We start from the raw sequence: 21,055 nt of genomic DNA, 5'->3' as shown, positions 1-21,055 counted from the left end.
TCATCTCTTAGCCTTCACTCCCTGCTACCCACACCAACATTTATGAGTCCCTTGTGAAAATGAAAATCAGCCTAGGAGGCATCATACTAAGCTATAATCAGCTAATACCTTACTTTTCAATTAACACTCTAGCAGGGATTATTTGAAAGTCAGCTGAGAACAGGAACAAGGGGGCAGGTTGGCACTTGTAAAACCTGGTTAGAATAAAATGAGAGAAGCATAAAGAAGAAAGGAAGAAAATCTTTATAATTTTGCTTAAAGCTAGTGAGTGGCCGTGGCACTTCAGATTATTTGGGCTATACCTTAATTTGCCAACCGAGGGTTTAAGGTACCCTGTGTTGAAAATTTGATTTTTAAAAGGAATCGGGGTTTTCCCTAAGACACCCTTGTCCTAGGGGACAAGGAAAGCTACAGATCATTTACTTTCTCACCTCTTGTTACATAATGTTATTATGCCCCTACCAGTGTATGATCACATTAATACAGAAAGAGGAAAAATATAATTTTCATGTTATCTTTTATTTGCCCTGTGCTTATTGCCAATAAATCTCAGAGTAAGGGGTGCTTGGGCCAACAATATTTGTGTGGGGATTGGTATTATAGTGGACTGTCAGGAAGGAAAACATTGGGCAAATTACACTCCATTTTAAGCCTGACTCTTAATACAAAAATATTGAATTTTTTTGTATTTGCATCTCCTCTCCAAAAAAAACAGTGAGTTTGTTGCCCTAATTTATTTTTTTAAAAAATTAATTAATTTATTTTTGGCTGTGTTGGGTCTTCGTTGCTGCCCGCGGGCTTTCTCTAGTTGTGGCGAACAGGGGCTACTCTGTTGCGGTACGTGGGCTTCTCATTGCAGTGACTTCTCTTGTCGTGGAGCACAGGCTCTAGGCACACGAGCTTCAGTAGCTGTGGTGTGCAGGCTCAGTAGTTGTGGTGCACGGGCTTAGTTGCTCTGCAGCATGTGAGATCTTCCCAGACCAGGGCTCAAACCTGTGTTCCCTGCATTGGCAGGTGGATTCTTAACCACTTATTGCCCTAATTTCAAAATTACTCATGTGGTCATATTGTATAACCCATCCTTACAACTTCTGCCCTGAATAATTTTTTCAGTTTATTTACATTTTAATATAATATTTGGTGCAAAATGATATATGACATATATGTATGTATATAAATATCTATATGCAAGTTATAAAGTATGATAATGTAATAAACAACTGTGAACCCATTATACAATCCAAGTGTTCAACAGTGTTCCTCTGTTTATCTTCGCCCACCCTCCACAGTTTTCCTTTTGTCTTACACAAGAGGTAACTAGTACCTTGAATTTTTTTTTTTTTTACATCTTTATTGGAGTATAATTGCTTTACAATTGTGTGTTAGTTTCTGCTTCATAACAAAGTGAATCAGTTATACATATACATATGTTCCCATATCTCTTCCCTCTTGCGTCTCCCTCCCTCCCACCCTCCCTATCCCACCCCTCCAGGGGGTCACAAAGCACCGAGCTGATCTCCCTGTGCTATGCGGCTGCTTCCCACTGGCTATCTATTTTACGTTTGGTAGTGTATATATGTCCATGACCCTCTCTCGCTTTGTCACAGCTCACCCTTCCCCCCCCCATATCCTCAAGTCCATTCTCTAGTAGGTCTGTGTCTTTATTCCTGTCTTACCCCTAGTACCTTGAATTTTATATTATCATTGCCTAGCCTATATTTGTAGTTTAAGCATATGTTTATAGGTATCCCTAAATAACAGATTTTTTACTTTTTCTTGTTTTTGAATATTACATTAAATATATCACATCGGATATCTTCTTAAGAGATTTACTCTTTTTCCCTTTGCATCACATCACTAAAATCCACTCACGTCATTGTCTATAGCTGTAGTTCAGTCGTATATATTTCACTGAATAACTATTTCATAGTTGATTTATTTATTCTCTTGTCAAAAGGGAAGTATTACTTCTAGTTTGTGGTAGTTGTTTTGAATATATTCTGTATTTCCTGGTGCACATATGTGCAGGAGTTTCTCTTGTCTATATACCTAGGACAGGGTTCCTTGATGGTGGACCTGTTGTCATTTGGGGCCAGATAATTCTTTATTGTACAGAGCTGTCCTTTGCATTGTAGGATGTTTAGCAGCATCCCTGGCTTCTACCCACTAGATGCCAGTAGTGCCTTTCAGTTGAGACAACTGAAAATGTCTCCATACATTGCCAAATATTCTCCAAGGATCAAAATCACTGACCTAGAAATACAACTGTTGGGTGGAGATCAGGTGTGTGAATATTCATCATTACAAATTGCCAAATTGTTTTCCAAAGTAATTGTAACAATCTAGTGTCCCCTAACTTTCTTGTTGATTCACTTCCTCTCCAACACTTGGTGTTGTCAGATCTTCTGATTTGAGACAACTAAATAGGTGTAAAATTGTGCCTCATTATGGTTGTAATTTCTATTTCCTTGATTGTTAACTAGATTGAGAACCATTTTACTTATATATTGTCCACACTTGTTTCTTTTTCTTAGTGGTCTTTGCCTAGCTTTCTGTTGGGTTTTCTATCTTATTGATTTGTAGATATTATTTATGTGTTCTGAATACTAATACTTTGTTTTTTAAGTGAGTTGTAAATATCTCTCCTAGTTTGCTATTTATTTTTTTCCATTCTCTTTATGATGCCTTTTGATGAACAGAATTTCTTAATTTTAATATAATTGAACTTATTTTTTCATTCATGGTTAGCCTTTTTTGCTCCAAGATTACAAGTAAATTTGTCCTTGTTTTCATCAAAGATTGGCACGTAAATAGAATAGCTTCTGCCTGAATACCTTTCTCTTGGATCATGCATTCTGGGGGAAACCAGTTACCATGTCTTGAGGACACTTAGCTGGCCCAAGGGGAGGCTCACATGGAGGAGAACTGAGGCCTCCAACAAGCAACACCAACACCAACATGCCGGCCAAGTCAGTGAGTCCCTTTGGAAGTGGATCCTCGGCCCCAGTCAAGCCTTCAGATGACCACAACATTTTTTTTTAATTAATTAATTAATTAATTAATTATTTTTTTTTTTTTTTGCGATACGCGGGCCTCTCACTGTTGTGGCCTCTCCCGTTGTGGAGCACAGGCTCCAGACGCGCAGGCTCAGCGGCCATGGCTCACGGGCCCAGCCGCTCCACAGCATGTAGGATCTTCCCGGACCGGGGCACGAACCTGTGTCCCCTGCATCGGCAGGCGGACTCTCAACCACTGCGCCACCAGGGAAGCCCTGACCACAACTTTCTGAGAGACCCTGAGCCAGGACCCAAATTCCAGATCCTCAAGTTCCTGAACCTCAGAAACTGAGCGATATAATAAATATTTATTGTCATTTAAAGCTAAGTTTTAAGATAATTTGTTACACAGTAACAGGTAACTAATACAGCTTGCCTTTTTGTTTGCTAATGATCTCTGATTATGAACACATTACTTGATTTCTTTGGTGAGATTTTATAGGTTCAAAATTGAGAAGACTTTCTTTCAGAGTGGGTGTGCTTTCTGCCTGTGGCTTTGGTTGCTCATAGCTGGAAACTTCTGTTTACCTTGAAAGCCTTCAGCCAGTTCACAAATCTTAGACTTAACTTTCCTACTCTGCTTTTGCCCAAGACTCAGTCCCCAGCAGCAGTGCTATGATCCTGATCCATCCTCAGGTCATGCCTGTTCCTTGTGACCCCTGATTACTGTCCCCAGTTATCCACTCTAATTTACATGGCAGGGGTTAAGGAAGGAATCTGAAAATCTCCACCAACTCAGATGCAAACAGCAGTGTTTTGAAGACTGTGTCCTGGGTAAACTATAGTAGAAGGAGGCCTTCAGAGCACCTGGTCAGCCATAGTGCTAGAAGCAAATAGCCAAAAAGATTTTGCAAAGGCTTTCTCACCTAGAATAAATATATAAATATAAATATATATATTTAAAAAATAAATATTTATTTAAAAATAAATAAATAAATATATAAATATAAATAGGATTGGAGCAGACTGCTTCTTTCCACTACAGAGGTGTTCAGTATCATTTCATCAAGGGCTATGTGGCTCCATAGGATTAAGTTGAAAGACTCCTTTTAAGCAACCGTTGACCTGTTGATAGGAATAAACTGGTTGAGTTTGGATATGCCATCAAACATGGGGGTCCTTAAGTTAGACATAGTTCTTCAGCCTTCCCAAATGACATATGATAAATTATTTAACTTTCTAAGTGCCAGAAATTCAGGGCCCTTAAGCAATGTTAGTTTTACCAAGACAAGATTTCTAGAAACTACTCTCCTGGGAATCTGATGATGGGTGGGGATTACCTCTGGCAATAACTCTCTCGCCTCTCTGGGCCTCAGTTTCTAAGTCTATAAAATGTGGAGATGCTTTAAGATGACTGTTAAGATCTTTTCCAGCTCCCATATTTTTGAAAATATCTATGGATAATGTATTTTGGCAGAAGAAAATGGTATATAAAATAGACTCCTCTTGGCCACCAAACTGCTGAGAAGACCAAGAAATAATGAGATTTATTTTCTAATTCCCAGTTACCGAGTTCACATTTCACATTGAATTACTCTCAGCCCTTGAAGACTCTTTCGCTACCAGTAAAAAGGCCTCAGATATGGTAGTAGTTTTGAAATATGTACTTAGTTATTAGTAAGCACATTAGCAGGAAGAAGTTTAAACCTGTCAGAGACAACAGGAATGAGACATTTTGAGATGAGACAGGGAGAAGAAAGGTGGCATTAAGAGAAGTGAGAGGACAGCAAGTTACACTTTGCTAAATCACAGTCTCGTTCAGGGGCCAACTCTGGCTTCAGAAAGGGCTTTTTGCCAATTAAAATATTGGCTCTGTATGTATGTGTGTGTATATATACGTGTGTGTGTGTGTGTTTCGTGTATGTACGTATGTATTTATAAGTAGTAAGGATTAATAGACAGTTTTGAGGTGGCATTGTCAGAGGCATTCTTCACTAAAATGATGATTTTCTTTCATCCTTTCTAGGCAGAGTGTTTGCTGCAAAATGAAGATGATGAAGCAACTGGAATTGGTATCTCCAAGAGAGGCTTTGTCTTTACTTGCTTGGGTACGTCATTCTGTAGCTGGCAGCCCCCGACCATCCTCCCAGCTGTTGCCCCTGCACTGTGAGCCTTTTGCTTTGAGTGCATTCCTCCAGGTACCTCGCAGGCCTGCTGAAGGGGTCGGTGGCAAACTGGAAGATAACCACGCAGCACTCATGCGCGTGGTCCCCTTTGGCATGTCAGTCATATGCTGAATGCAGTCACGATGACTGGTTCAATTAAATACGCCTTCATTTACCTAATACAACCCACAAAGGCCCTTAATTTTGCCACTTCCCACATCAAAACCAGGAAGCTGAAGAAGGAAGATTGTAAGGAAGGTTTCACATTAAGGATTCTGGTGACAACAACCTGGTGATTTTTCAGTTAATCAGGATTTTTTTTTCCTTGGGAGGAAATAGAAAATAGGTGGGTAATTATTTAGTTGAGCTTAAAATGTTTCTTCTGCATGAGTTCCAGAGAAAATGAAGATGCTCTTGTTATTAGCAAGGTAATGAAAGGAGGGCCTGAGGTTTCAGGTAGGTGGGGGAACTTGAGAGGGGGTGGAGGCCAGGGGGAGTTTTTCAATTGCGGTGTTAAGGGAAGGGGAAAATGAAGGAAAGAGAAGGTGAATAAGTGGTTTTTTAAAACAAGATTTACAGCGCTGTGTGGCAAGCAGGCTAAAATTTACTGAAGAAAATCAAGTTTAAAGTTGCCATTAGAAGTAGTGAATTGTAAATGTATCATAATTATGGCAAATTTGATTTGTTCTTCATGTGAAATATCACATAGCCTAACACCATAAAAATAGTCTTTGATCCAATGAAAGATATTCAAGGAACAGAGGAAAAGAAATCCAGTATACCATTAGACTTACATACATCTCATTAGGTATTTCCTTGATGACCAAAAACTGGATTCAGGTTTCTCCTTCTAGGCAAACCCTGGATTCACTGGGGAAGATGCTAGGATTCAGGTATTTGAGGATAGAGAATTTAAAGTTACATATTTGTTGAGATAAATTATCTATCTCTAACATAAAAAGGAGACATTTGTCATATTATGATGACATATATTTCCCCTGAGTCTCTTTTTTAATATTAATGTTAGTGCACAGAATTATGAAATGTTAACACTGAAACAAAGCAGCCCATCTGGTCTCACAGGTTGTTTGACTTGCTCTATTTCTGTGTACCTGTCTGTACTTAAACTCTTCTGAGTTCTCAGTTCATTTGTAAATTGATGAAGATTAGATTGGATGAAGTCTTAGGTTCTTCCTCAATCTACAATTCTGACTCTTATCTAACATATTTAATTGAGTTTAAGATACACATTTTTTTCACATTTTAATATCTCTAATATTGAAGTGTATCTTACAGTAGAAATTTCCTAAACACTGTATCATAATCAGCAGGTTTTTCTTTTCTTTTTTGAAGGTATGTAAAATAATGGTGCTTATAACAATTAACGTCATGTTAGATTTGATGGAACGTGATGTATAATTGAGGTATAAACCCCGAACATTCCAAAGTCAGCTAATGTCATCATCCATCAGCCAGCCATTCCAAAATCCACTTAGTTCACATTATTGGGCATCTTTGAGAGGTGTATGGAATTTTGATTCCAGAAGAGAATTTAGCTGATGGGTGTTTCACAAAGAAAATCTTCTTTTCTTTTCTTTGGATATTTATTCTAGAATAATCCATTTCTCTTTATATGAAACTATCCTGTTCCTTGGTTTTGTTCGAAAGTCAAGCCCATTTAATTCTTGGCTATGCTGGTATAGGAATGTAAAATAGGTAATGAGACAGTTCTTTTCTATGGCTAAATTTACTTATTTTAACAGTTAATTAATTCAAAAATGATTTGTTGAATTTCCATGTATCATGCTATCTACTAATGATAAAAATAGTAAACAGGATTCAACCTCCAACCCTTCTGCCCTCCCCGGGGGTCATTCGGGGGTGGGACTGAAAGTTCCAACTCTTCTCATTAGCATAACAAAAGACACATTCCCAACCCCCATCACTTAGGAAAGTCCAAGGTTTTTAGGAGCTATGTGCCAGGGATAATGGACAAAGACCAAATATTTATTTCTTATTATAAATCACAATATCACAATAATAAAAGTGCATTAGTAATCAAAATAGTTGAAAACATGTATAACTAGTTATTGAGCAGGGGTACACAGAGAAAATAACTTTTCTCTAATTTCTGTCTTTTAACATGGCTAGTCATATCTCTAATTTATTCCTATTATTTTTTGAGGTGATTCTTAGTTTCCTAGTCATTTTAGATTTTAAGAATATTTAGGTACATATTGCTCACTTTCAGAAAGTAAAAAATTCTCAGCAAGTTTAAATAAAAATTCCAGTCCCTTATCTGATTTGATTTGAGAGTCTTTCTTTTCATGGTTTAGGCTAGACACATGGCTCTGGCCTGCAGTAGGGAACAAGCCATGAACTCAACTTTGGATTTCTTCCTTCCTCTTTCAAGCCTTTATTTAGCTACTGTTTTTTGTAGTTCTATCTTGGCTAATAGGAAATGGCCAGTGTGTTCTCCATTATAGCAAGCTTCTAAATACTGCTTTCTCATGTATAACATTTTTTTGAGTTCTTCAGCCAATATCTCCAAACACTGTTCACTGAGATTGTTCCAGATCATTGCTTCATGACATGGGTGATGTACTTTCCAGCTGACCAAGAGTGACATCCTTTTAGCCTTTGTCCTGAGGGATCCATCCTGTTCGGATCCCCACTTCCCCAGAAGCATTTTTTAAAGTTTGAGTCCATCAAGACAGCTCAAGATCACTTAGTCTAAAAAGAAATTCATTCCTTGTTTTCGTGCCAGACTATGGGTACTCTACTCCCCAAGCCACTCTCTCTTCCTTGTCTTGCCATAAAAGGCAACTGCAGCCAGCCATTTATCTTCTGATTTTTCCAGATGGGCAGCAGGTTCCAATACTTATTTTTATGGACACTGTCAAACTTCAGGAACACACATAAATTCCTCCTAAATGGCAAGTGCTCCCAAGGCCTCATTCATCAAAATTTGATGCACTGAGTAAGGCTAAAAATCTGCATCTTGAAAGTATCCGATTTGAGGGTGTGATCTGGTTTCTTTTGCAGACATTCAAAGCCTCAGGGAGCCCCTCTTACTTGGTTAGTGGGGAAGACCTTCCTTCCCTTCTTCATATGCATTTTTCCTGGTAACAGCACTTGTTATTAGGTGGATAATTCTCCTTCCACAACTTATCTCCCTCTCCAGGCACTCCTATCTTTTGCTTATATAGAGTGGATGGGGAAGGTGTGAAGGAAAAAAGTTCCCATCTGATCACTTCTTAGGAAACCTTTGAGGTTAACTTTTTGGCTGCTTTTTAAAACATAGAGAGACTTACTGACAGAGATATTCAGTGTGTTTAATGGCCATCATGGCAGACCATTGGAATGGATTCAGACCATGATGTTAAAACATCATCCTGGAAAGGCCTTGATGATCCAGGATCCACTATCTATTTGCTGGATCATTAGAAAATCAGGGAGGTTCCAGGGAAGAGGCCAAGGTAGTGGAGTGGTAGAGCTAAGGGAAGTGTCTGTTTACCAACTGCCCAGAAGTATGTCTATATTTTAGCTACTAGGTGAATATCAGCCCTTCCTATGACATATTATCCTTGGGATTGAAGCTTGAGCTATAGTCTCCAAATAATAAGAAAAGTCTTATTTCACATCTCATTACATTTGAGTTATGATGGAGCCAACATCCAAAAAAATTTTTTGATAAATGTAACTGAGTTAAGGAATGAGCCTTGGAAAGCAGAACCCATAGAGAAGCAGAAGGCGTAAAAGGAGAGGAAATCAAAACATCGTGATAACCAGAAAATAAGAGTTTTATCTTAAAAGCAGACCATTTGTAGTGGAGAAGATGAGACTGAACATGAAGGGAACAACCTTGTGTTGATCGATGACCTTCATAAGAAAATTCCTAGGAGGGTGGTGAAGATGAAAGCGAGAGAAAGGGCATGAGAGAGCAGAGGAGGGGGAACGAGGGGATAAAAGTGGCAGATAGAGACAATTCAAGTGTGGGGTTATAAGGATGGAAAGAAGCTGGATGGTAGTTAGAAGAACATACAGAGCAGGAATGTTTGCTTGGAAATATGCTGTTGTTGTTGTTAATAACTTCAACATGTTTGAAGGCAGGAGAGTAGGAGCTGATAGACAGTAAATAGGTGTGATTGTGAAGAAAATGTGGAGCACAGCTCCTCTGCATCTGGAAGGACTTTATCAAGAGCTCACACAGATGGAGGGATTGGCTTTCTGAAAGAGGAAGTTTTTCTGCCCTATAAGACTGGATGATGGGTGTGAATAAAGAATGAGTGTGAGCAAAAGGAGTATTGTAAGCCAGTAGACTGCTATCTTCTGAGTCAAGTAGAAGGCAAGAAGGTCACTGAGAGTGACAGAGTGAAAAGAAAGCGAGAGAAGGTCTAGAATATTCAGCAAAGGGTAGAGGAGAATTTGTAGAACTGAATCATCAGGCTGTGAAGTAGGTTCCAGCTTCAGTTGGACACTGGATTGTTGGTGGGGCTCGTGGCTCTGAACAGACCTATATGTTCTGAGGTTCAGGAAAAGGAATGTAGAGAGATGGTGCATTTGATCCAGGGAAAGGAACTGCCATGTCTGGGTGCTTAGGCATGGCTAGAGTGAGCAAGGAGAGCACAACAGAACGGAGTGTCTATAGCTCAGGCATGGGCGTGAATCCACAGAATGGACAGGCAGAAGCATGAGGTTCCGAGTAAACGGTAGGCTCTGCTTAAGTAGGAAGCAGATCATCTAACTGTTAAATGAGAAGAGGGCTTGACATACTGGTTCTTCTTTTGAAAGGGAAATGGGTTCCACAGGTGTTGAGGACCTGGAACGCCTCTCTGAAATGTAACTGGTATGGGAAGTTGGGAGGGAATAAAGTCTTCACTGGTTTGGCTTTTGATCTGAAATAATTTCAGCAGTGCTATATGCTAGGGAAATAAGGAGGAGCAGCCCTGGAATGGACAAGAACAAAGCCACATGGACAGATGCAAATATGTGTGTGTTCACTTGCTTTTGAAAGCAAACATTTTGTTTTCAGCAAACAGCTTGCATCTTGTGCTTCCTTGATTTTTTTTTTTTTTTAAAGGAAATTACACACACAAAACAGCCTGTCACTGGTGGCTTCCCAGAGAAGGAAGAGAGGCCCTTGAGTGTTTTCCAGTAACCAGCTCCCTAAGCTGGTTCTCACACAAGAAAGAAACTCAGAGTAACAAAAAGTGCCTGTGAAAGGTTCTTTTAGACTAAAATTTGGTGGAGATTAAAAGAGGGCAAAAGTTCAAATGAGAAGGAGCCACTGCCAAGTAAGCAGGAATCTCAGCCAAGGGGAAGGAAAAGGAGACGCTGGTTTAAAATGCAAGTAACCATGGCAAGCCAAGAGTTCAATGCTAGAATCTAGTTAAGAAGTAATATCACACAGAGCCGTGATTGTTTATTCAAAGCAGGCCATGAGAGAACAGTTGTCTCCAATGGGTACTCTCACAGCTTGGATTCAAAATTATAAGTGCATTTTTAAAAGTGTCCAGCGCTTCTCTCTGACCCATTTGGTATTAAGCAAAAAGAAAAGAAAGCACAAAGTTTATTCTCAGTGTCTCTTGTGGGTTTAAGACAGCTTTACATATGGAAAAGCATTTTGGTGTCAGCTGTTGAACTGGTTTCCTGCTATTCTGCTTTCAGTTGCCATTGGAAACTCTGCCTGACCATGTGGTAACATCACCCATTTCCCAAGGTTCAGAAACCAATGCGCCTCTGAAGGGAAGCAGAACGTTTCTTTACACGTACGTGTTGTGCTTTGCTCCTGTTTAAGAGTGAGAAGGGCTTGCAAACAGCTAAAGGACTGTGAGAATAAAGATGAGGTGTTGAAATACAAGATAAAGGTAAGCCTGATGTAATGAAACCTGATAAAGGTAAGCCTGATGTAATGAAAGAGGCTCTGCAATGACCAGAGACTCACCTTCACATTCATGCCCATCCTTCCCATCTAGATGGTCCATTTGCTGTCATTAACACTGTGTTGAGTCAAGCAGAGGCTTCCATCCTTCCTGTGTCAATGAGATGGCTATCAATACAGCAAGGGTTTTCAGAAGCGGGAAGGTACCTGAGCTTCTGAAATTTATGCAAAACTTCGATGTCATTCTGCATGTGTGATTTTCTGGGGGAATCTGTCAATCATTTTCCTGAGATTATCAAAATGGTCCGTGAACCAAAAAGTATTAAGAATCAATGAACTCAAGTATCACTAAATAAAGTATGTTGGCTGCACTCAAACATATGGAAAGAAAGTAATTAATAGTTTCAATTGTTACAATATAGTAATATGGGCAGTGCACTGGGAAAGCTTTCTCCCTGGTTAATGGATACAAAATGACCAAGGAGAGGAAATTTTCAAGAGGAGATTGACTCACTGCAGGAAGCTGAGAGAACTGGTGTTCCAGTCCTATCCAGGCAGGAGGATCATCTCCCAGCTCTCAGAGAATGTGTCATATCTATATTCTGCTCTTTTGTTAAGTCTTGAGCCATTAGGGAATCTGAGAGCTGCAGGAGAACCTATATTGTCAGGAAAGGAAGACGTGTATTTCAGAGCTCAAATGGAAGGGCAGCCTAATCATGTGGTCTCATCAAGGGAAGTAGTCCAGCAACATGTTCTAGCACTTAAATCATATAATCTGGACTCAGACTGCTTAGGTTTGAAGTCTGGTCCATTAAATATAGTAGATATTATCATTATGTCCTAGTTACATATGATCTCTGTGCCTGAATTTCCTCATCCTTAAAGTGGAGTTATAATAGTATAGTTGATCCTCATTGTCTTAGTCTACTCAGCTGTTATTATAAAATACCATAGACTGATTATCTTAAACAAAAGAGATTTACTTTTTTTTTTTTTTTTACAATTCTGGAACCTGTAAGTCCAAGATCAAGGTTCAGGCTGTTTTAGTTTCTGGTGAGAGCTTTCCTCCTGGCTTGCAGACAGCTGCCCTCTCACCATGTCCTCATGTGGCTTCTTCTCAATAGTTATAAGCTGGAGTGGGGAGCTCTGCCATGTTTCTTCTAAGGGCACTAATCTTATCAGATCAGGGCCCCACCCTTATGACCTCATTTAACCTTAATTTACTTTCTTGGATGCCCCACCTCCAAGTCCAGCCACACTGGGGGGTAGAGGTTCAGTATACAAATTCGGGGGGAACACAGGCATTCATCCTGTGCACTCATTATTCACCGATTCCATGTTTGTGAATTTACCTACTCTCGCTACAATTTATTTATGACCCCAAGATCAATACTCATGGCATTTTTGTGGTCATTTGCAAGCATGCAAAGAAAGGTGAAAATTTTGAGTTGCCCAGCATGCACACTCCCAGCTGAGGTTGGACAAGGTGATGCTCTGACTTGTTTCAGCTCTCATACCATAAACAATTGTCCTTTTTATGGTCTATTTAGTGCCACATGTTTAACATATTTGTGCTTTTATTGGTGATTTCACTGTTTAAAATGACCCTAAACATAGTATTAAATGCTATCTGGTGCTTCTAAGTGCAAGAGGGTTGTGATGTGCCTTATGGAGAAAATATATGCATTAGAGAAGCTTTGTTCAGGCATGAGTTGGTCTGAGTGCTATTGGCCATGAGTTCAATGTAAATTAATCAATATCATATATTAAATAAAGTGTCTTTCAACAGAAACACACATAAAACAAGATTATGTATTGACCAGTCAGAGAAAATATTTCAACCAGATGCTTTCAGGAACCTAACCCTTTATTTCTCCTAGAAACATCAGATCAGTATTGTAGAACATAATGACCATGAATAATGAGAATTGGCTGTATATGACTATGAGGATTAAATAAGTTATATATAAAGTCCTTATGAGACTGCTTAGTTCAGGCTGCTGTAACAAATAGACTGAGTGGCTTAAACAACAAACATTTCTCTCATTTCTGGAGTCTGGGAAGTCCAAAATCTCAGTGCTGGCTGTCTCTGTTCCTGCTCAGGACCCTCTTCTTACTTTGCAGATGAATGCCTTCTTGCTGTATACTCACATGTTGGTGAGAGAGAGATCATCTCTCTCATGTTTCTTCTTATAAAGGCACTGATCCCTGTCACAAGGACTATACCCTCATGACTTAATCATCTCACAAATTTCCCACCTTGAAATACCATCACTTTGGGAACTGGGGCTCAACATATGAATTCGGGGGATACAAACATTTAGTCCACAACAACTGTCTAACTCATACTGAGTAATCAGTATATGCCCTTTATTATTATTTTCTCAGAACTAGAATAGAAATATTACTCCACAGTTGGAACAACAATTAAGTGTTAATACTTGTTCAGAGTGTTATATCATCAGGATTGATAATACGGCAGAAAGAGAATTTATTAACTGCTGGATTGTCTACCCCACCGTTTCAGCAGAAATATCCAAAGATGCTAAAATTTTAGCTGTAGATATGGCTCAGGTTATATTACTCATTCTTTCATTTACATCATCTGTCAGACATTTACTCTGCATATTTGTGTAGTGAGGTAAGTGCTGTAAGCGTACCAAAATGAATAAAACTTGTGTATAACTAAGTAAGTAAATAAAGATGTGGTATGAGCAGTGGCTTAATAGGAATGCAAAGAAAACATTAAGGGAATGCAGAGATGGGATCAATTCCCTGTTAGTTCTCTCAGCATTTTTCTGAGAATTTCCTGGTCTTAACCTAACTCCCAGGGTGATATTTGTGATGCATTAGAAGGGGGGAATTTTCAGCTTCAATAAGGCCCATGGGGTGAGGCTGGGGGGACGAGGACCAAGTTGGCCATCACGGTCTGTTAGGACTCCATCTTCTGCACTGATTAGACTATCACACTGTCATCAACATACGTGGTGGATTAGAGCCCAGATTCTGGAGGAAGACAGCCTGGGTTCAAGTCCTATTTTTCCCACTAGCAGCTCTGTGACCTTGGGCAAGTTACTTAATTTCTCTGGGTTCCAGTTTCCTTAATATATAAAATGAGGATAATGATAGTGCATTCTAGCATTGCTGTGAGGATTAAATAAGTAAATATTTGACAAGTACCAGAACAGTGTCTGGCATATAATATACTTTATTTCTATATTTAATAAATAACCAGATCATCATCTCTGAATGTCCTGTACCAGAAATATCCTAGTGGATAAATAAGATGATTAACAATCAGTTGTTGAATGAATGAGTGAAAAGTAAATGACCTTCGGGAAATGCCAGTAGGAAAGAAAATACAAGGAAATGATTTTAAAAAGAGCTAATTTGGTAGTTAAGATATTTTCCATTGCTGCTTCCCTATACGAAAGCTTCTAATGTGCCAATTCCATTAAAATAAAGTCCAAATCTTATGGCACGGTATATAAATTTTTAAAAGATAGGGTTTGCAGTAGTAGTATGTAAACCCCTATATCTCAGTGGTTTAGGAAAACAAAAGTGTCTTTCACTAGCAAAGTCTGATGAAAGAGTTCTCATCCAATTATTGAGAAATGCAGGCTTTGTTTATCTTGTGATGCTACTGTCTCATAGCACCATGATGATGAAGGAGAAGAATGGAAAAGGAACATTAACTCTTAAGTGCCATGGTCCAGATGCATGTCATTTCTGCTCACAGCCCAGCCCTCAGAACTAGTTGTATGTCCCAAATGCTGCCAATGTGGAGAGGCTGGGAAATGTAGGGGCACATGGATATCCAGTGAGCAGTGTCTATGCCACAAATGGCATACAAGGCCCTCAGTAGTCTGATCCCAACTATTCCCACCATGTCTTTCGAACGAAATGAGGTCTTGAGGTCTCATAACAGTATCGAATAATCACAGGATGTATACAATAGACTTTCATCACAAGGAAGTTTGGCTGTGGCCTGAAGAGAGTGTTCTCTAGACTCCTATTTGGTTTTGCGGGGAAGACAAATATAGAATGGGGCTCCTGCTCTCAAGTTGCTTACAATGTAGTTAAGGAAATATGAAAAGAGAGTTAAGAGGATAAGGCAGTGTAGGATCAATTGCAACTGAGTGCAAGAGATGCGGTAGCTTGGTTTTGTGGAAGGACCTTGAGGTTTGGAATCAGACAGTCCTAGGCTCCAGAGTTTACTAATTGTATTATCTTAAGAAAGTCACTTAACTTCTAAAGATATATATCCACATACATACTGTAAGTGTACACACACACACGCACACACGCACACACGTCCTTAGTAACTCAATAAATAGTAGCTATTATTGTTTGTTTTTCTTTTTGTGTAACAAAACATCTTTGATGAGAAATAGATTTTTTTCCCAGGGTATGCGATAACATAGGTTATTATTATACTTATTCTTTTTTAAACACCTGTTGAAAAGCAGCCCCAAAACAAAGGTAATCGAGTCTGAAAGAATTCTTCCACATCTGGTCAGGTTCTAAGCCTAAGCTTAGAAGACCTATCCTGCTACATTTCTGGGGAATGTAAGCCTACAAAAGCTACACTCAGCAAGATTATAGCAGCAGTCGGCTGGGGTGCCCTGCAGTGGTAAGCAGCCCTAGAGTTCGTGCCTCACCCCTGCTGTCCACTGGTACCCACACCGCCTGCAGGACCCTCGTGGAGCCATGCAGTGGACTGGGGACATGGGAGGGCATGTAAAATAGGAAAGTAGCCCGTGCACTTTCCATTGCAGCCAGTGCCTCCTCACTTCCCAGCCTACTAATCCTGGGTTATGGGGGACTTCTTTTTCCCAAATCAATTGGCTGAAGCTTTCTGAGTCACAGATTACTGAATTATTTCAAAACTTATGAAATGCAGGGGGGCGGTTATTATCTGCTTGGCTCTCCGGGTCATTCTGATTTCCAAAGTCAATTCTGAGTAGCGGATGTCCCATCTCTCTTCCAGAGCCCTGTCCATCATAGACCCTGGGAACTTACAGAGGGTGTTGACAGATATCCCCTATATATCCTGACCCATGAGGAAGGGGCTCTGGCTGAATGGAGCTCACGCTCTCTGGCATCACACTACTGATTGCCACAGACATCAGTGGATCCCTTTTTATTTTGCAAATATCACTACTGTTATGAATAAGAATATCATCTTACCATCTCCCTCAAAGCACAGAAGCAAATAGAAAGGAAAAATCCCATAATTTTAACTGCATAAAGCCGTCTGGGGCTCTGTTCATCAGAGAATTCAATTCTGCTGAATAATTCTCCATAGGCACGAATAATAAAAGAGGGGATTATTACCCATCTGTTTGCCCTCTCGGCTTTTGTCCAGCCCTTATTGTCTCCTCAGGCTGGATCCATCTGATTGCTTTAGTGACGCAGGAAGGCATCACCAAATATGAGCACATTCCCAGGCTCTGGGAGCCTCTCACCGCACTGAGGTGGAGTGACACAGAGTATTTTGCCTTCGAGCATTTCAGCAAACTGGGGCTGCAATAAGATATTTAAGGTCAAGGCCATGACATCTGTGGCTGGGAAAGGGCCAGCAGAGATCATTTTTATCTTCTGTTGCACACATGCAGTCTATTCATCACCAGGCATCAAGATCTTGACAGAGCAGCCAGGGAAAGCACGGGGAGAAGGGCTCTCATCTCAGCTGTCAGGGTTGCTGTTTATATTATTTTGCCTTGTTTTTCCCTACAACCTAACATAAAGCTTTCTCAGGCTTGGGCAAGACTTTGCAGGGCCTTTTTTTTTTCTTTCAGGAAGACAGATTTGAACAGGAGTTGGGCAAAGAAGGAGAAGGACTTTGAAGCATTAATTATTCTTGACCTCCAAGTTGTATAATCCAAAGGCAGTACTTTTAGGGAAATAGGCATGGTTGCCAAATTTTATAAACCTAATAAGAAAATAAAATAATTTTTTATATCAAACCACTTCCACTTGAACCCCATGTGAAAAACCTATCCAGCACTCTCAGTCTTTTCAATTTGTGCAGAATTATAGATGATGAAATAGTTTCAATTAGAATAAAAACATCTTCGTTGGTGAAAATCACCGTTTACTGTTTTGTGACTTTTAATGAATCCTGTTATAGAGTGGAAATAGTAGCTATACTTGAATGCTTTCAACTCACACTCTTAGACCCAACCATACAAATGATGGTAAGAGAACCACTATGGCGTCAGAGGGCCTTAGTTCAATTCTAGGCTTTGAAACTAACCACCATGTCTTCTTTACATCTTAGGGCTTCATTTTCCTCACCTGTAAAATGATACAGCTGGGTAAGATTGTTTCCAAAGTCCCTTTTTGCTCTCAAAGTCTCTTTTTCTTGAGGGTATTTGCTTCAAGTGGCATTTGCACTAAGTATTAACAGTTTCTCTGTATTGGTTTTATGGCTACTCTATGGAATAGAAACATGCTTATCTTTGTCTTCAGGAGTGTAATAGAGGCTAAAATGGAGAAGGTGACATGACCTTCACCTTTTAAAGCCGTATTATCCTGACCAACTTCTGGGTTGTGCTCCTAATCTACTTCTGATTATGTCTCTTCTTTCACTAAAGACATGGAAATAAGAAATTCAGAAAGAAGATGCCTATTATGATTTCACACACCCTCACTTTTATTTAAAAATGTATTGCTATCATGCACTTACTTTGTAATTTACCGTTAATCTCTGTGACACTACCGTGATCAGGATTTCAGAACATTTTTGAAAGATGCATTGTCTCCTACTGCTTTTGTACAGTGTGCTGCACTTTGCTGCTATCCACTTTCAAGGTTGCTGAAGCACACTCATAATGGGTTATCATGATCCCAGATAAAAGCAACCCAGCAACACCAGCTTACACATCCAGGCTTTCCTTACAGGGATCTTATTTTACTTTTCATACTCAAAGAACTGGCTGCACCCTGCACTTTTTCAGGGTCCAAGGGAAAAATATAATGAACTATTAAGATCTAGTGTCAGAATTCAGCTCCTCTGAAGTCCTGGGTAGTAATACTACTTTTGCATTTACATTTCTAAGGACAAAGGGGAAGGAGTTGGTAATTGACATTTATTAAGTCCTATCTCTCATATATTCCAGATGCCATGTTAGGTGTGTTGAAAACCTTTTCTCATCTAATCCCTCCCAGCTACCTGTGAGGTAGGAAGTATTCTGGCTGTACTACAGTTGAGACCCTAAGGCTTGGAGATACTTTGGAAATTACTGAATATTAAGTAAGGATATATAGAAGCAAGACTGGAACCCAGATCTGTTTATCAAATCTATATGGTGGGTTTGTGATTTTTCCATCCTTTTAAAAACATTTTTAAACTGTTTGCTTTGTATACATAATACATTTCATAATCAATTCTTTCAGGATCTAATAGATTGTTTTCATTTTCTACCATGCAATCATCAGCAAATAAACAAAAAAACACATCTTTTGGAGTTTGATGTTCCCCTGTCTGCCACTTGACAAGGAGGGCCAAGATTCTGCAAATATTTTTATAGATCTGACATGGGGTCTTTGCAAGCCAACCATAATGGGGCCTAAAATTCATGAGTCTGAAAGTCCTTCCCTGCTACAAAAGCATCTATTTGCCCTGCCTTTTCATCAAGCAAGGGGATGTAGTTCTTATATACAAGAGGTACTGGTGGCAAATAACCAGGAGAGTCTTGTGAACATGTCTAGTCAGTTGAAGAACTCAATTTTTAAAATCTTCATAAAGAAGGTGAGATTTCAGGATTTTATTCTGTCATGGATAGAGTTACATGCGTGTGTGTATATATGTATATAAATGGAAAATACAGATTGTGAAAAACACCAATTTACTTAGAAACTATGGAAATTTCTTGCAAACTCTAGAGAGAGGAAAGTCAACACCAAAGGCAGTCTGCAAGCTTCACGCAGGTTGAAAATACTGAAGGTCACATGTGGTCACATGTATGTCATTTTACCAGATGTGCACATTAGTGCAAATGTACATCCTAAGCAATCCCTATGGCAGGGTGCCCTGGGGGAGAGAAACTTAGTCTGTATCTAAGGAAACATCCTTAGCTCGTGACAGCAAATGCTGATATTTAATGTTCCTTTTACTTTTATTCAATTACAAGAGACTTTAGTCCTAAAATAGAGAGTCCTGAAAAACACCCCCCTTCTAAAAATTAATAGTTTTAAAATTCTTAACAAGATCTCATATTTCTAGGAAACAAGCAATTCTTTGCAGGTTTTTCATCATGTTATGTTCTAGTGCTGGAGCACTTGTCAGGATCCTGTAGCTTCTTATTGTTGCTAGTCACACTTCAGATATAAGTGACCCTCTAAAACCTGAAGTTATTTAAAGGTTCAGTATCTGGAAACCATTCTTGTGAATTTAATATATTTAATTTTTCTTCCTAGCACACTCTAGTTGTGTACCTGGGGTTTTTTTAGAATGGAATTATTGGCATTCACATTCAAGTGATTATACAAAGGAAATGTTCACTTCTTGCTCTTTTTCTTGGAAAAGATGATAATGAATTGACCAAAAAAAAAAAAGATATAAAGGAAAAATGCCAGATCTGTTTAAATCCAAATTCCTTTTGATACTGGCATATGCTATTCTTTGTGCTGAAAACAAGAAATCTCAATCTTTAAAATTTTGAAGGTAGTTTTATTAACAGACAGATTATCTCACAGCAGAGGTCCTAGCTCACATATAAGAATATAAAGCCTGCTCAAGAATTCAATACATAACATCTCATCCTTAGTTTCTTTGAACATGCAGTTCAGAGAGAAAGGTGCTCTATCAGTAGTTCTAAGCCCTTGCTTCACATGAGAATCCCCTAGGGAGGGTTTGAAACCTACCATTGCCCAGGCCCTCCCTGCCCCCAAGGTTTTGGTTCAGTTTTACTGGGGTGAGGCCCAGGCTTTTTATTTCTAAAAGCTGCCCAGGTGAGTCTCGTATGCAGCTAGGCTTGAGAACCACTGCAGCTTCACACAGCTCTCATCAGTGGAGCAGAAGACACACACAGGAGCCAGAAATGTCTAATCATCTGGAGGAAGGGGGTAAAAAGGAAAGAAAATGTTAGTTGGGTTTGAGCTAACTGACAATTATTAGAAATAATTATGATTTATTCTTCCTACTCCATGGCAGGGATGTGGCATATTGGGAAGATCCTGACATTGACATTGAGCAAGTGACCGGGATTCCAATGTCAGGGTCATCCCCATATTTCAGATTCAAAGCCTCAAAGACAAACTTAGTAGATTGTTGCTTTAATGATGCTATTTCCCATATCAGTACATGGAACGGTGAGAGTGAGGTCAATTTCAAGCTGGTTAGAGCCGGGATTCAGAAGTAAAATATAAAAATAAAAATTTAAAAAATTCTTAACCCCCTCCTTCCCCTTTATGGCTTACCATCACCACCACTCCCCACTCCCCACCACTGGCCCACAATTGCTGGGTGCCTCCACTTGTGGTTCATCTTCATCTTTTCTTTTTCCTTTTTTTTTTTCATCTGTAGCCATCCTTTCCTTGTCCTCCTTTAACCTTCTCATCCTGGTTAGGAAAATGGCTGCATTTCTTATCCCATCGTGGATCAGTGTGCTGCTCTCCTTCCTGAGGGTTCTTTTAACCCCAGTTTTAGCTGCCTTAGACTAGTTCCTACTTTTTCTGCTATCCTTTCCTACTTCTAGCTCACAGGGCTAGGTCTCCAGTGTTTCCTCCTATTCAAGGCCTCTGGCCCAGTTGTTAAATTTTCTCATATAATTCTGAGTGAATAACCTGAGGAAACCCAGTATTCTTATCTAGGAGTTTGGGTACCTGGAGAATTAGGGACTCCAAAACAAAACATGTTTGTAAGACCAAATCCTGACCCTGTTTCATGCAAAATATTAGTAAAGTGGGAATAATATCTGTGTAAAAGCTGTTATAGAGATTACGATGAAATAATACATTCCAAGTAGCCGGCATACATTAACACATTTCAACTGTTGACATCT

General features: G+C 39.4%; 1 long non-coding RNA gene across 1 annotated transcript in view; it reads left to right on the top strand.

Annotated features, from left to right (window-relative positions):
- Nucleotides 1-10,850: 10,850 nt before the first annotated feature.
- Nucleotides 10,851-21,055, top strand: part of LOC125965693 (uncharacterized) — a 146,569-nt gene continuing 136,364 nt past the window's right edge. Inside the window, exon 1 of the long non-coding RNA XR_007479925.1 lies at nt 10,851-11,031. This is a non-coding gene — a long non-coding RNA (uncharacterized LOC125965693). The remainder of the gene's footprint in view (nt 11,032-21,055) is intronic.

The sequence above is a fragment of the Orcinus orca genome, chromosome 10 (assembly GCF_937001465.1).
Source record: "Orcinus orca chromosome 10, mOrcOrc1.1, whole genome shotgun sequence".
Taxonomy (NCBI): domain Eukaryota; kingdom Metazoa; phylum Chordata; class Mammalia; order Artiodactyla; family Delphinidae; genus Orcinus; species Orcinus orca.
The sequence above is the reverse complement of the archived record's forward strand: the minus strand, read 5'-3'. Positions and strand labels throughout refer to the sequence as shown.